Source organism: Entelurus aequoreus, linkage group LG05 (assembly GCF_033978785.1).
Source record: "Entelurus aequoreus isolate RoL-2023_Sb linkage group LG05, RoL_Eaeq_v1.1, whole genome shotgun sequence".
Taxonomy (NCBI): domain Eukaryota; kingdom Metazoa; phylum Chordata; class Actinopteri; order Syngnathiformes; family Syngnathidae; genus Entelurus; species Entelurus aequoreus.
In genome coordinates, this window is record NC_084735.1 from 13,510,750 (window position 1) to 13,523,909 (window position 13,160).

The 13,160-nt window shown below is 39.1% G+C and overlaps 1 protein-coding gene across 4 annotated transcripts in view; it reads left to right on the forward strand.

Annotated features, from left to right (window-relative positions):
* pleca (plectin a) overlaps positions 1-13,160 on the forward strand; it is a 171,472-nt gene that overhangs the window by 25,701 nt on the left and 132,611 nt on the right. The gene's annotated exons all lie outside the window — the stretch shown is intronic.

Here is a 13,160-nt window from a genome sequence, read left to right on the forward strand (position 1 = left end):
AAAAAAAGTGCGTCCACATCCAATTGTGTGTTATTGCTTTATTTTGAAGTCCCTACATGTCACTTTTTAGTGATATTTTATTTTGTTAAAGTGAGCATTAACACTTGAAATGAACACCAGCCTTGCTCAGCATTAGGCAGGCTGTTATTATGCTCAATAAGTCATTTAAAATGAATCAATAGTCATTCATAAATATAAAACTAGATGAGGCAATTCCTGAAGGAATGCTGACGTTGAACTGAAATCCTGGAATTTTTTTTAGAATAGTTGAAGTGGAGCACACAATTCCCAAACAGGCGGAATATTTTGGAGTCGGAACAGTTTGAATCAGATGAAAAATGTGGGACTTGTGGAACTTTGAAGAATGTCCCATTCTTTTCAACGGGAATTTACAAAAAATTTGGGGATTTCGGAAAAAGCAGGAATTTAATTGAAAATGGTCAACAAAACTTGAATGGTCTGAAAGAGTTGAAATGGTTGGTGTTCAAATTTTTCAAATCGGTCGAGAAATGTTGAAGTAGTAACATTTTTAATTTAGGAATTCCTGGAATTTAGGGACTTTAGGGACTACTGGCAGTTTTTCCTTATAAAGAGGAATTTTTTGACGGTGGAATGGTTGGAGTGGGTTGAAAAATGTGGAAGGAGTAGTGGCCAGAAAAAAGGGTGGAAATAGGGCTTTGGAAAACCAGGAATTCTGAAAAATCCTGGAATTTTTTTGAACTTGGAAAAAAGGTAGTCTACCTTTCCAGGATGGTGGAATGTGTTGAAGGTGGAATGGTTGGAATAGGTTGAAAAATGTGGAAATGGTGGAAGTTTGAAAAATGGCCAATTCATTTTGAATGGGAAAAATGTCCAGGAATTCTGGGAAATCTGGGAATTTTTTGGGAATTTGTCAAGGGAAAGCCCGCGATTCCCGAATAGGCTGAACAGTTTGAAGTTGGAACAGTTTGAATGAGGTGAAAAATGTGGAAGTTGTGGAACTTTGAAGAATGTCGCATTCTTTTCAATGGGAATTTACAAAAAATGTGGGAATTTCGGAAAAAGCGGGAATTTTTTTGAAAATGGTAAAAAAAACTTGAATGGTCTGAAAGAGTTGAAATGGTTGGTGTTCAAATTTGTCAAATCGGTCGAGAAATGTTGAAGTAGTAACATTTTTAATTGAGGAATTCCTGGAATTTAGGGACTTTAGGGACTACTGGCAGTTTTTCCTTATAAAGAGGAATGTTTTGACGGTGGAATGGTTGGAGTGGGTTGAAAAATGTGGAAGGAGTAGTGGCCAGAAAAAAGGGTGGAAATAGGGCTTTGGAAAACCAGGAATTCTGAAAAATCCTGGAATTTTTTTGAACTTGGAAAAAAGGTAGTCCACATTTCCAGGATGGTGGAATGTGTTGAAGGTGGAATGGTTGGAATAGGTTGAAAAATGTGGAAATGGTGGAAGTTTGAAAAATGGCCAATTCATTTTGAATGGGAAAAATGTCCAGGAATTCTGGGAAATCTGGGAATTTTTGGGAATTTGTCAAGGAAAGCCCGCGATTCCCGAATAGGCTGAACAGTTTGAAGTTGGAACAGTTTGAATGAGGTGAAAATGTGGAAGTTGTGGAACTTAGAAGAATGTCTCATTCATTTCAATGGGAATTTACAAAAAATGTGGGAATTTCGGAAAAAGCGGGAATTTTTTTTGAAAATGGTAAAAAACTTGAATGTTCTGAATGAGTTGAAATGGTTTGGTGTTGAAATTTTTCACATCGGTCGAGAAATGTTGAAGTAACATTTTTAATTGAGAAATTGTTTTAAGGAATTCCTGGAATTTCGGGGAAAACTGGAATTTTTCCAGTTCAAAAAACAACTTTGTTTTTTGTCCTGATTAAGAGGAATGTTTTGAGCAGTTGAAATCCATTCAAAAATGTGGAAGGAGTAGTGGCCAGAAAAAAGGGTGGAAAAGGGGCTTTGGAAAACCAGGAAGTCCGGAAAATCCTGGAATTTTTTTTAACTTGGAAAAAAGGTAGTTTAAATTTCCAGGATGTTGGAATGTGTTGAAGGTGGAATGGTTTGAATTGGTTGAAAAATGTGGAAATGGTGGAAGTTTGAAAAATGGCCAATTCATTTTGAATGGGAAAAATGTCCCGGAAAACCGGGAATGCTGGGAAATCTGGGAATTTTTTGAATTAGTCAAGGGAAAACCCGTGATTGCCGAATAGGCTGAACAGTTTGAAGTTGGAACGCTTTGAATCGGGTGGAAATGGTGGAAGTTTGAAAAATGCCGCATTAATTTCAATGGGAATTTACAAAAAATGTGGGAATTTCGGAAAAAGCGGGAATTTTTTTGAAAATGGTAAAAAACTTGAATGTTCTGAATGAGTTGAAATGGTTGGTGTTGACATTTTTCACATCGGTCGAGAAATGTTGAAGTAGTAACATTTTTAATTGAGAAATTGTATTAAGGAATTCCTGGAATTTCGGGGAAAACTGGAATTTCTCCAGTTCAAAAAACAACTTTGTTTTTTGTCCTGATTAAGAGTAATGTTTTGACGGTGGAACGGTTGATGTGGGTTGAAAAATGTGGAAGGAGTAGTGGCCAGAAAAAAGGGTGGAAATAGGGCTTTGGGAAAACCAGGAATTCTGAAAAATCCTGGAATTTTTTTGAACTTGGAAAAAAGGTAGTCTACCTTTCCAGGATGGTGGAATGTGTTGAAGGTGGAATGGTTGGAATAGGTTGAAAAATGTGGAAATGGTGGAAGTTTGAAAAATGGCCAATTCATTTTGAATGGGAAAAATGTCCAGGAATTCTGGGAAATCTGGGAATTTTTTGGGAATTTGTCAAGGGAAAGCCCGCGATTCCCGAATAGGCTGAACAGTTTGAAGTTGGAACAGTTTGAATGAGGTGAAAAATGTGGAAGTTGTGGAACTTTGAAGAATGTCGCATTCTTTTCAATGGGAATTTACAAAAAATGTGGGAATTTCGGAAAAAGCTGGAATTTTTTTGAAAATGGTAAAAAACTTGAATGTTCTGAATGAGTTGAAATGGTTGGTGTTGAAATTTTTCACATCGGTCGAGAAATGTTGAAGTAGTAACATTTTTAATTGAGAAATTGTATTAAGGAATTCCTGGAATTTCGGGGAAAACTGGAATTTTTCCAGTTCAAAAAACAACTTTGTTTTTTGTCCTGATTAAGAGTAATGTTTTGACGGTGGAACGGTTGATGTGGGTTGAAAAATGTGGAAGGAGTAGTGGCCAGAAAAAAGGGTGGAAAAGGGGCTTTGGAAAACCAGGAAGTCCGGAAAATCCTGGAATTTTTTTGAACTTGGAAAAAAGGTAGTCTACATTTCCATGATGGTGGAATGTGTTGAAGGTGGAATGGTTGGAATAGGTTGAAAAATGTGGAAATGGTGGAAGTTTGAAAAATGGCCAATTCATTTTGAATGGGAAAAATGTCCAGGAATTCTGGGAAATCTGGGAATTTTTTGGGAATTTGTCAAGGGAAAGCCCGCGATTCCCGAATAGGCTGAACAGTTTGAAGTTGGAACAGTTTGAATGAGGTGAAAAATGTGGAAGTTGTGAAACTTTGAAGAATGTCGCATTCTTTTCAATGGGAATTTACAAAAAATGTGGGAATTTCGGAAAAAGCGGGAATTTTTTTTGAAAATGGTAAAAAACTTGAATGTTCTGAATGAGTTGAAATGGTTGGTGTTGAAATTTTTCACATCGGTCGAGAAATGTTGAAGTAGTAACATTTTTAATTGAGAAATTGTATTAAGGAATTCCTGGAATTTCGGGGAAAACTGGAATTTTTCCAGTTCAAAAAACAACTTTGTTTTTTGTCCTGATTAAGAGGAATGTTTTGACGGTGGAACGGTTGATGTGGGTTGAAAAATGTGGAAGGAGTAGTGGCCAGAAAAAAGGGTGGAAATAGGGCTTTGGGAAAACCAGGAATTCTGAAAAATCCTGGAATTTTTTTGAACTTGGAAAAAAGGTAGTCTACCTTTCCAGGATGGTGGAATGTGTTGAAGGTGGAATGGTTGGAATAGGTTGAAAAATGTGGAAATGGTGGAAGTTTGAAAAATGGCCAATTCATTTTGAATGGGAAAAATGTCCAGGAATTCTGGGAAATCTGGGAATTTTTTGGGAATTTGTCAAGGGAAAGCCCGCGATTCCCGAATAGGCTGAACAGTTTGAAGTTGGAACAGTTTGAATGAGGTGAAAAATGTGGAAGTTGTGGAACTTTGAAGAATGTCGCATTCTTTTCAATGGGAATTTACAAAAAATGTGGGTATTTCGGAAAAGGCGGGAATTTTTTTGAAAATGGTAAAAAACTTGAATGTTCTGAATGAGTTGAAATGGTTGGTGTTGAAATTTTTCACATCGGTCGAGAAATGTTGAAGTAGTAACATTTTTAATTGAGAAATTGTATTAAGGAATTCCTGGAATTTCGGGGAAAACTGGAATTTTTCCAGTTCAAAAAACAACTTTGTTTTTTGTCCTGATTAAGAGGAATGTTTTGACGGTGGAACGGTTGATGTGGGTTGAAAAATGTGGAAGGAGTAGTGGCCAGAAAAAAGGGTGGAAAAGGGGCTTTGGAAAACCAGGAAGTCCGGAAAATCCTGGAATTTTTTTTAACTTGGAAAAATAGGTAGTTTAAATTTCCAGGATGTTGGAATGTGTTGAAGGTGGAGTGGTTTGAATTGGTTGAAAAATGTGGAAATGGTGGAAGTTTGAAAAATGGCCAATTCATTTTGAATGGGAAAAATGTCCCGGAAAACCGGGAATGCTGTGAAATCTGGGAATTTTTGGAATTAGTCAAGGGAAAGCCCGTGATTGCCGAATAGGCTGAACAGTTTGAAGTTGGAACGCTTTGAATCGGGTGGAAATGGTGGAAGTTTGAAAAATGCCGCATTCATTTCAATGGGAATTTACAAAAAATGTGGGAATTTCGGAAAAAGCGGGAATTTTTTTGAAACTGGTAAAAAACTTGAATGTTCTGAATGAGTTGAAATGGTTGGTGTTGAAATTTTTCACATCGGTCGAGAAATGTTGAAGTAGTAACATTTTTAATTGAGAAATTGTATTAAGGAATTCCTGGAATTTCGGGGAAAACTGGAATTTTTCCAGTTCAAAAAACAACTTTGTTGTTTGTCCTGATTAAGAGGAATGTTTTGACGGTGGAACGGTTGATGTGGGTTGAAAAATGTGGAAGGAGTAGTGGCCAGAAAAAAGGGTGGAAAAGGGGCTTTGGAAAACCAGGAAGTCCGGAAAATCCTGGAATTTTTTTTAACTTGGAAAAAAAGGTAGTTTAAATTTCCAGGATGTTGGAATGTGTTGAAGGTGGAATGGTTTGAATTGGTTGAAAAATGTGGAAATGGTGGAAGTTTGAAAAATGGCCAATTCATTTTGAATGGGGAAAATGTCCCTGAAATCTGGGAATTTTTGTAATTTGTCAAGGGAAAGCCCGCGATTGCCGAATAGGCTGAACAGTTTGAAGTTGGAACGCTTTGGCGCATTCACACAATAAAATAAATATTACATTAATAAGTAAATAAAAACATAACATTGAGAGAATAATAGTAGAAATATTCATGATTAAGATAAAACATTTTAAAAGCCTGATTAAAAAGGTTTGTCTAGCTTTAAAAAAAAATATATATATCAATGCACGTTACTGCCCAATTCAAGTCTTTTTTTTTTTTTTAAACCCGCTTTCACGACTGTTGACTGCAAAAGTAGCAACGTCAGCAGGCAAACTCACACCTGAAATAACAGTTGGCCCTTGGACCGGAAGTACAAGTGCAACTTTAAAGGAACATGTAGAGAACTGCAAATCAATGCCGTGAAGTGAAGGTCTAAATGTGTCCCAGCAGGACTATGTGCCACGCCCACTTCTTCACCCCCCAAAATACACACTGGCCCTACACACGTGTGTGTGCGTGTGTGTGTGTGTGTGTGTGTGTGTGTGTGTGTGTGCCAGTTAAGTTCCCATCTAAAGCGGCAATGTGATGAGTTTGTTTTGGGAATGCATTGCACCCCCACTCCCAGGGTTGCCTCAGATCACTTTCATCCAAAATAGTCATCACACACACACACACACACATGCGCACACACACACACACACACACACACACGCCACTTTACTGGTGCATGCACAGGAGTGTGGATAATAAGCAGGGGCGTCACGCTAGCGCCACGCGTGTCCACACGACAACTGTAAGGACTCCGGTCCAACCACTCATTGGTCAACACCAGTGTCCCAATACTTTTGTCAAAACAAAGTCCACTCGTACCTCCATTTATGAGCTTAATTGGTTTTGTGACGGCGCTCTCAACTCAAAACACTTGTGTCTCAAATCAATGAAATGAATTGAAGTCAGTTTAATTGGTGTGGTTAATATTATTTTAACGTCTGGGGCTGGCATCCATAAGCAACTTCTCCATATTTTCATGGATAAATGTTTAGACATTATTTTAACGTCTTCGGCTGGCGTCCATCGGAAGCTTCTCCACATTTTCATGGATAAATGTTTAGACATTATTTTAACGTCTTTGGCTGGCGTCCATCAGCAGCTTCTCCATATTTTCATGGATAAATGTTTAGACATTATTTTAACGTCTTCGGCTGGCGTCCATCAGCAGCTTCTCCATAATTTCATGGATAAATGTTTAGACATTATTTTAACGTCTTAGGCTGGCATCCATCAGCAGGTTCTCCATATATTTTCATGGATAAATGTTTGGACATTATTTTAACGTCTTCGCCTGGCGTCCATCTGCAGCTTCTCCATATTTTCATGGATTAATGTTTAGACCTTATTTTAACGTCTTCGGCTGGCGTCTATCTGCAGCTTCTCCATATTTTCATGGATAAATGTTTCGACATTATTTTAACGTCTTCGCCTGGCGTCTATCTGCAGCTTCTCCATATTTCCATGGATAAATGTTTAGACATTATTTTAACGTCTTCGGCTGGCGTCCATCAAAAGCTTCTCCACATTTTCATGGATGAATGTTTAGACATTATTTTAACGTCTTCGGCTGGCGTCCATCTGCAGCTTCTCCATATTTTCATGGATAAATGTTTAGACATTATTTTAACGTTTTCGGCTGGCGTCCATCAAAAGCTTCTCCATATTTTCATGGATAAATGTTTGGACATTATTTTAACGTCTTCGCCTGGCGCCCATCAGAAGCTTCTCCATATTTTCATGGATAAATGTTTAGACATTATTTTAACGCCTTCGGCTGGTGTCCATCAGAAGCTTCTCCACATTTTCATGGATGAATGTTTAGACATTATTTTAACGTCTTCGGCTGGCGTCCATCTGCAGCTTCTCCATATTTTCATGGATAAATGATTAGACATTATTTTGACGTCTTTGCCTGGCGTCCATCAGAAGCTTCTCCATATTTTCATGGATAAATGTTTAGACATTATTTTAACGTTTTCGGCTGGCGTCCATCAAAAGCTTCTCCATATTTTCATGGATAAATGTTTAGACATTATTTTAACGTCTTCAGCTGGCGTCCATCAGCAGCTTCTCCATATTTTCATGGATAAATGTTTGGACATTATTTTAACGTCTTTGGCTGGCGTCCATCAGCAGCTTCTCCATATTTTCATGGATAAATGATTAGACATTATTTTAATGTCTTCGGCTGGCGTCCATCAGCAGCTTCTCCATATTTTCATGGATAAATGTTTAGACATTATTTTAACGTCTTCGGCTGGCGTCCATCAGCAGCTTCTCCATATTTTCATGGATAAATGTTTAGACATTATTTTAACGTCTTCGGCTGGTGTCCATCTGCAGCTTCTCCATATTTTCATGAATTAATGTTTAGACATTATTTTAACGTCTTCAGCTGGCGTCCATCTGCAGCTTCTCCAAATTTTCATGAATTAATGTTTAGACATTATTTTAACGTCTTCGGCTGGCGTCCATCTGCAGCTTCTCCATATTTTCATGGATAAATGTTTAGACATTACTTTAACGTCTTCGGCTGGTGTCCATCTGCAGCTTCTCCAAATTTTCATGAATTAATGTTTAGACATTATTTTAACATTTTCGGCTGGCGTCCATCTGCAGCTTCTCCAAATTTTCATGAATTAATGTTTAGACATTATTTTAACGTCTTCGGCTGGCGTCCATCTGCAGCTTCTCCATAATTTCATGGATAAATGTTTAGACATTATTTTAACGTCTTCGGCTGGCGTCCATCAGCAGCTTCTCCATATATTGTAATGGATAAATGTTTGGACATTATTTTAACGTCTTCGCCTGACGTCCATCTGCAGCTTCTCCATATTTTCATGGATTAATGTTTAGACCTTATTTTAACGTCTTCGGCTGGCGTCTATCTGCAGCTTCTCCATATTTTCATGGATAAATGTTTGGACATTATTTTAACGTCTTCGCCTGGCGCCCATCTGCAGCTTCTCCATATTTTCATGGATAAATGTTTAGACCGGGTGTCTTCCGGGGTTCGGACGCTTGTAACTCCAATGTTTGCTTGCAGCTTAAACAAGCTCTTATTTCAAAGCACTCTTAATTTGAGGTAGCGTTGCAATGTTGTTTTACATTAGCGACAACAGGAAGTGGTCTATTTAAAGAAGGCTGTAATTGATCTGGGATGCGAGGAGGGGATTAGTGATGAGAGTTAGCAACAGCTGGCGTTAATTGTGCGCCTAAAAACAGACCCATAAACTCCCAAGGAGTGTTCAGTTGCAGAATTTTGTAGAATTTTTGAAAGCATTCAAATATAAATGATCATAAGCGCTCGCTTTGCACGCCGCCCCCTACAGGACTGGAGTGGAACTGTTGTCGGACTAGCCTGTGTAGGTGTGTGGCTACACATAATGGGTGTGAATCTTTGGCGATTAGATCCGGTTCCAATTCCTGGGGTGACGATTTGATTGAAACTGTTTTTCTCAATGTGTTATTTAGTATGATGATTATGCCCGATGTGCGCCAGCCGCCGGTATGCATGAGTAGAGTGTGTGAATGTTGGAACGGTTTTGGATCACCTGAGAAATGTGGGAATTGTGCAAGTTAGGAAAATGGCCCGTTCGTTTTCAATGGCAAAAAAAAAATGTCCTGGGATATCTGGGTAACCTGGGATATTTTTGGAAAAAAAAGTTTTTTTGTGAGCTCGAGATTCCCCGGTCGAGACGAAAGTTTTGATATCAGAACGGTTCCAATCGGATGAAAACTGCGGGCTCTGGTAAACTTTTGCCGCGGTGTGTATGTATATATATATATATATATATATATATATATATATATATATATATATATATATATATATATATATATTATAACTCCAATTAGAATGGGGATGAATAAGGATTGTGATTCGGATGTGAATCGATTCTTCTTGTGCATCCCTCGTCAACATGCGGGTGTTTTCATCCCTGGAACAATAGTGCTCACATCCCAGGCTCAGGCATGCTAGAGCAAGCCCGACGTACGTGTGGAATGTCAGCCGTGTCCAGGTTGTCCGACTACCCCCCCCCTACCCCCCCCCCCCCCCCCCCCCCCCCCCCCCCCCGTGCTTTGTCAGCTCATCTCCTGTTCTACTTTCAATCCCTCTGATTCACAGCATCAAGTCTCCCGGTCTGATCTGGATCTGATCCCCATGTAACCTGCTTGAGTCCAGCAACAATATTTGACATGGTTCCCCCTCATATTTGACATGGTTCCCCCTCAAATTTGACATGGTTCCCCCTCAGATTTGCCATGGTTCCCCCTCAGATTTGCCATGGTTCCCCCCTCATATTTGCCATGGTTCCCCCTCAAATTTGACATGGTTCCCCCTCAAATTTGACATGGTTCCCCCTCAAATTTGACATGGTTCCCCCTCAGATTTGCCATGGTTCCCCCTCATATTTGCCATGGTTCCCCCTCAGATTTGCCATGGTTCCCCCTCAGATTTGCCATGGTTCCCCCTCAGATTTGCCATGGTTCCCCCTCATATTTGCCATGGTTCCCCCTCATATTTGCCATGGTTCCCCCTCATATTTGCCATGGTTCCCCCTCATATTTGCCATGGTTCCCCCTCATATTTGCAATGGTTCCCCCTCATATTTGCCATGGTTCCCCCTCATATTTGCCATGGTTCCCCCTAATATTTGCCATGGTTCCCCCTCATATTTGCCATGGTTCCCCCTAATATTTGCCATGGTTCCCCCTCCATGGAAGGTTCAGGGAGTGTCCGGAATGGAGTGAGGAACAGCTGACTAGATTTCGGGGCCCGATCTTGAAGATTTCTACTACGTTAGTTTACGTTACGAGCTCCAACTTCTAGTGATTAAAAAGTAAAATTGAAAGATAAAATTAATTAAATAATAAAAGTGCGACAAATTGAAAAAAGAAAAATGAACAAAAAATTCGAAATTAAAAAAAAATAATCTTACCCACGGCGAGATTGAATACATTTGAATAATCGGACTATTTTAATGCTACTATTGTGTCGCCATGCAGCGGGCAACGTGACTAATTCAGGTCCAGGACCTATAATTAGGCTCTGAATGGAATTATGCACAGCATTTACCTATATGAACCAATGCAAACAACCTTCCCTAGTCATGGTGCAAAAAAAAAACCCCACAAAAAAACATGCTCACACAACACAATCTGCTCACTCATTATAAATCCATTATATTATTATGATATGTACACATATATGTATAGGCTTTATATATGTATAGATGTATATGTGTGTATGTATATATGTATGTATATACAGTATGTATGTAAAAATGAGCTAATTATGATTATTATAATATGTACACATATATGTATAGGCTTTATATATGTATATGTGTGTATGTATATATCTATGTATATATAAATATATATATGTAAAAATGAGCTAATAATGATTATTATAATATGTAAACATTTATGTATAGGCTTTATATATGTATATGTGTGTATGTATATATCTATGTATATATAAATATATATGTAAAAATGAGCTAATAATGATTATTATAATATGTACACATATATGTATAGGCTTTATATATGTATATATGTATATGTGTGTATGTATATACATGTATGTATGTATATACATATATATGTAAAAATGAGCTAATTATGATTATGTCTTGTTTTATTATCACATTTCTGAGTCTCATTTGCAAAAGTATAATTTTAAGTTGCAATTACAGTTCCAAGTCAAGATGTTAATAGTGTGGTTTTTTTGGGTTTCTGTTGTGCCCTAAAAAGTGTTAATACTGTAAGTATTGTACTCATTACGTGCATGCATCTCGGTTGGAGTTTTCATCAACACGTTTGGAGGTGTTGAATTTGCCGTGTAAAATTGCTAATGCTAATCAGTAGCATGTCATTAGCGTAGCCAGTGTATGTTGACATCAAGGCGACGCGTTTTGGGAAAAGTGAAGCCTTGCTTCACTCACTCCGGATCGTTTGTTTTGAGTCCGCATTGACAATTGCGAGATTACATGTAGGTGGTTTGGCTGAGTCCGTTCTCAGTGCTGCTGGAGTGACGTCACGTGGAACCGGAGTACGGAAATGGGACCAGCGGGATCCAGTCGGTGCCGAAAAAACTACCAGATTCGGTACCCATCTCTCATGATGCAACGCTGACCCGGCGGAGCGGATTTACTGCGGTTTTGCGTTGCTTACAAGTCGTCAACAGGCTCCTCCCACATCTTTTGGGACACCCTAAAATCCTTCAAAGTTTATCGTCGCCTATCTGTCTGGTGTCCGTGAGTATATTTTGGGCTCGTTTGATCAAGGTTCCGAGGAGGAGTTCCCCAAAATAGCCGCTCATACGTTTCGGGGGTAATTAAGACGTCTTCAGCAAACTTTGTGACGGTTCATGAAACTGGTGGCGCAGGGCAAATTTTTTCCAAACATGTTCGGGGGCGCCACGAAGTGAACTTTTGCAACCAGCTCTGTGCTGCTGCTGAATTGTGCAGCTCAGTGTGAGGAAAGACAAGTTTGTCTCCTATTTTTTGGACCATACTTGTTATGATTTAGGTAGTGAAATAGTTCAGGTCTTGTTTATGAAAAGCAGCTGTGAGCACCTTTTGATCATCTCGTTTTTTTCCGCCTGACCTCAGGAGTTGTGTAGCGGTAACACGATGTGAGTGTGCAGGTGTGTGTCTGCACACCTTGTCCATATTCCCTGAGAAACTTTGTTATTATTTACAAATAATCATGAACTTAGAAATTAATGGCAGCAACACATTACAAAAAAGTTGTCACAGGGGCATTTTTACCAGTGTGTTACATTGCCTTTCCTTTTAACAACACTCAGTAAAGGTTTGGGAACTGAGGAGACACATTTTTGAAGTGGAATTTTTTCCCATTCTTGCTTGATGTACAGCTTAAGTTGTTCAACAGTCTCCCTTCTCATATTTTAGCCTTCGTATTGCACCACACATTTTCAATGGGAGACAGGTCTGGACTACAGGCAGGCCAGTCTAGTACCCGCACTCTTTTACTACACTGTTGTAACACGTGGCTTGGCATTGTCTTGCTGAAATAAGCAGGGGCGTCCATGATGGAAACATATGTTGCTCCAAAAGCTGTATGTACCTTTCAGCATTAATGGTGCCTTCACAGATGTGTAAGTTACCCATGTCTTGGGCAGTAATACACCCCCATACCATCACACATGCTGCCTTTTACACTTTCACCCTAGAACAATCCGGATGGTTCTTTTCCTCTTTGTTCCTGAGGACACGACGTCCACAGTTTCCAAAAACAATTTGAAATGTGGACTCGTCAGACCACAGAACACTTTTCCTCTTTGCATCAGTCCATCTTAGATGACCTCGGGCCCAGCGAAGCCGGCGGCGTTTCTGGGTGTTGTTGATAAATGGCTTTGGCTTTGCACAGTAGAGTTTTAACTTGCACTTACAGATGTAGCGACCAACTGTAGTTACTGACGGTGGTTTTCTGAAGTGCTCCTGAGCCCGTGTGGTGATATCCTTTACACACTGATGTCACTTTTTGATGGAGTACCGCCTGAGGGATCGAAAGTCCGTAATATCACTGGTTATGTGCGGTGATTTCTCCAGATTCTCTGAACCTTTTGATGATATTACAGAGAGTAGATGGTGAAATCCCTAAATTCCTTGCAATAGCTGCTTGAGAAATGTTGTTCTTCAACAATTTGCTCAGGCATTTGTTGACAA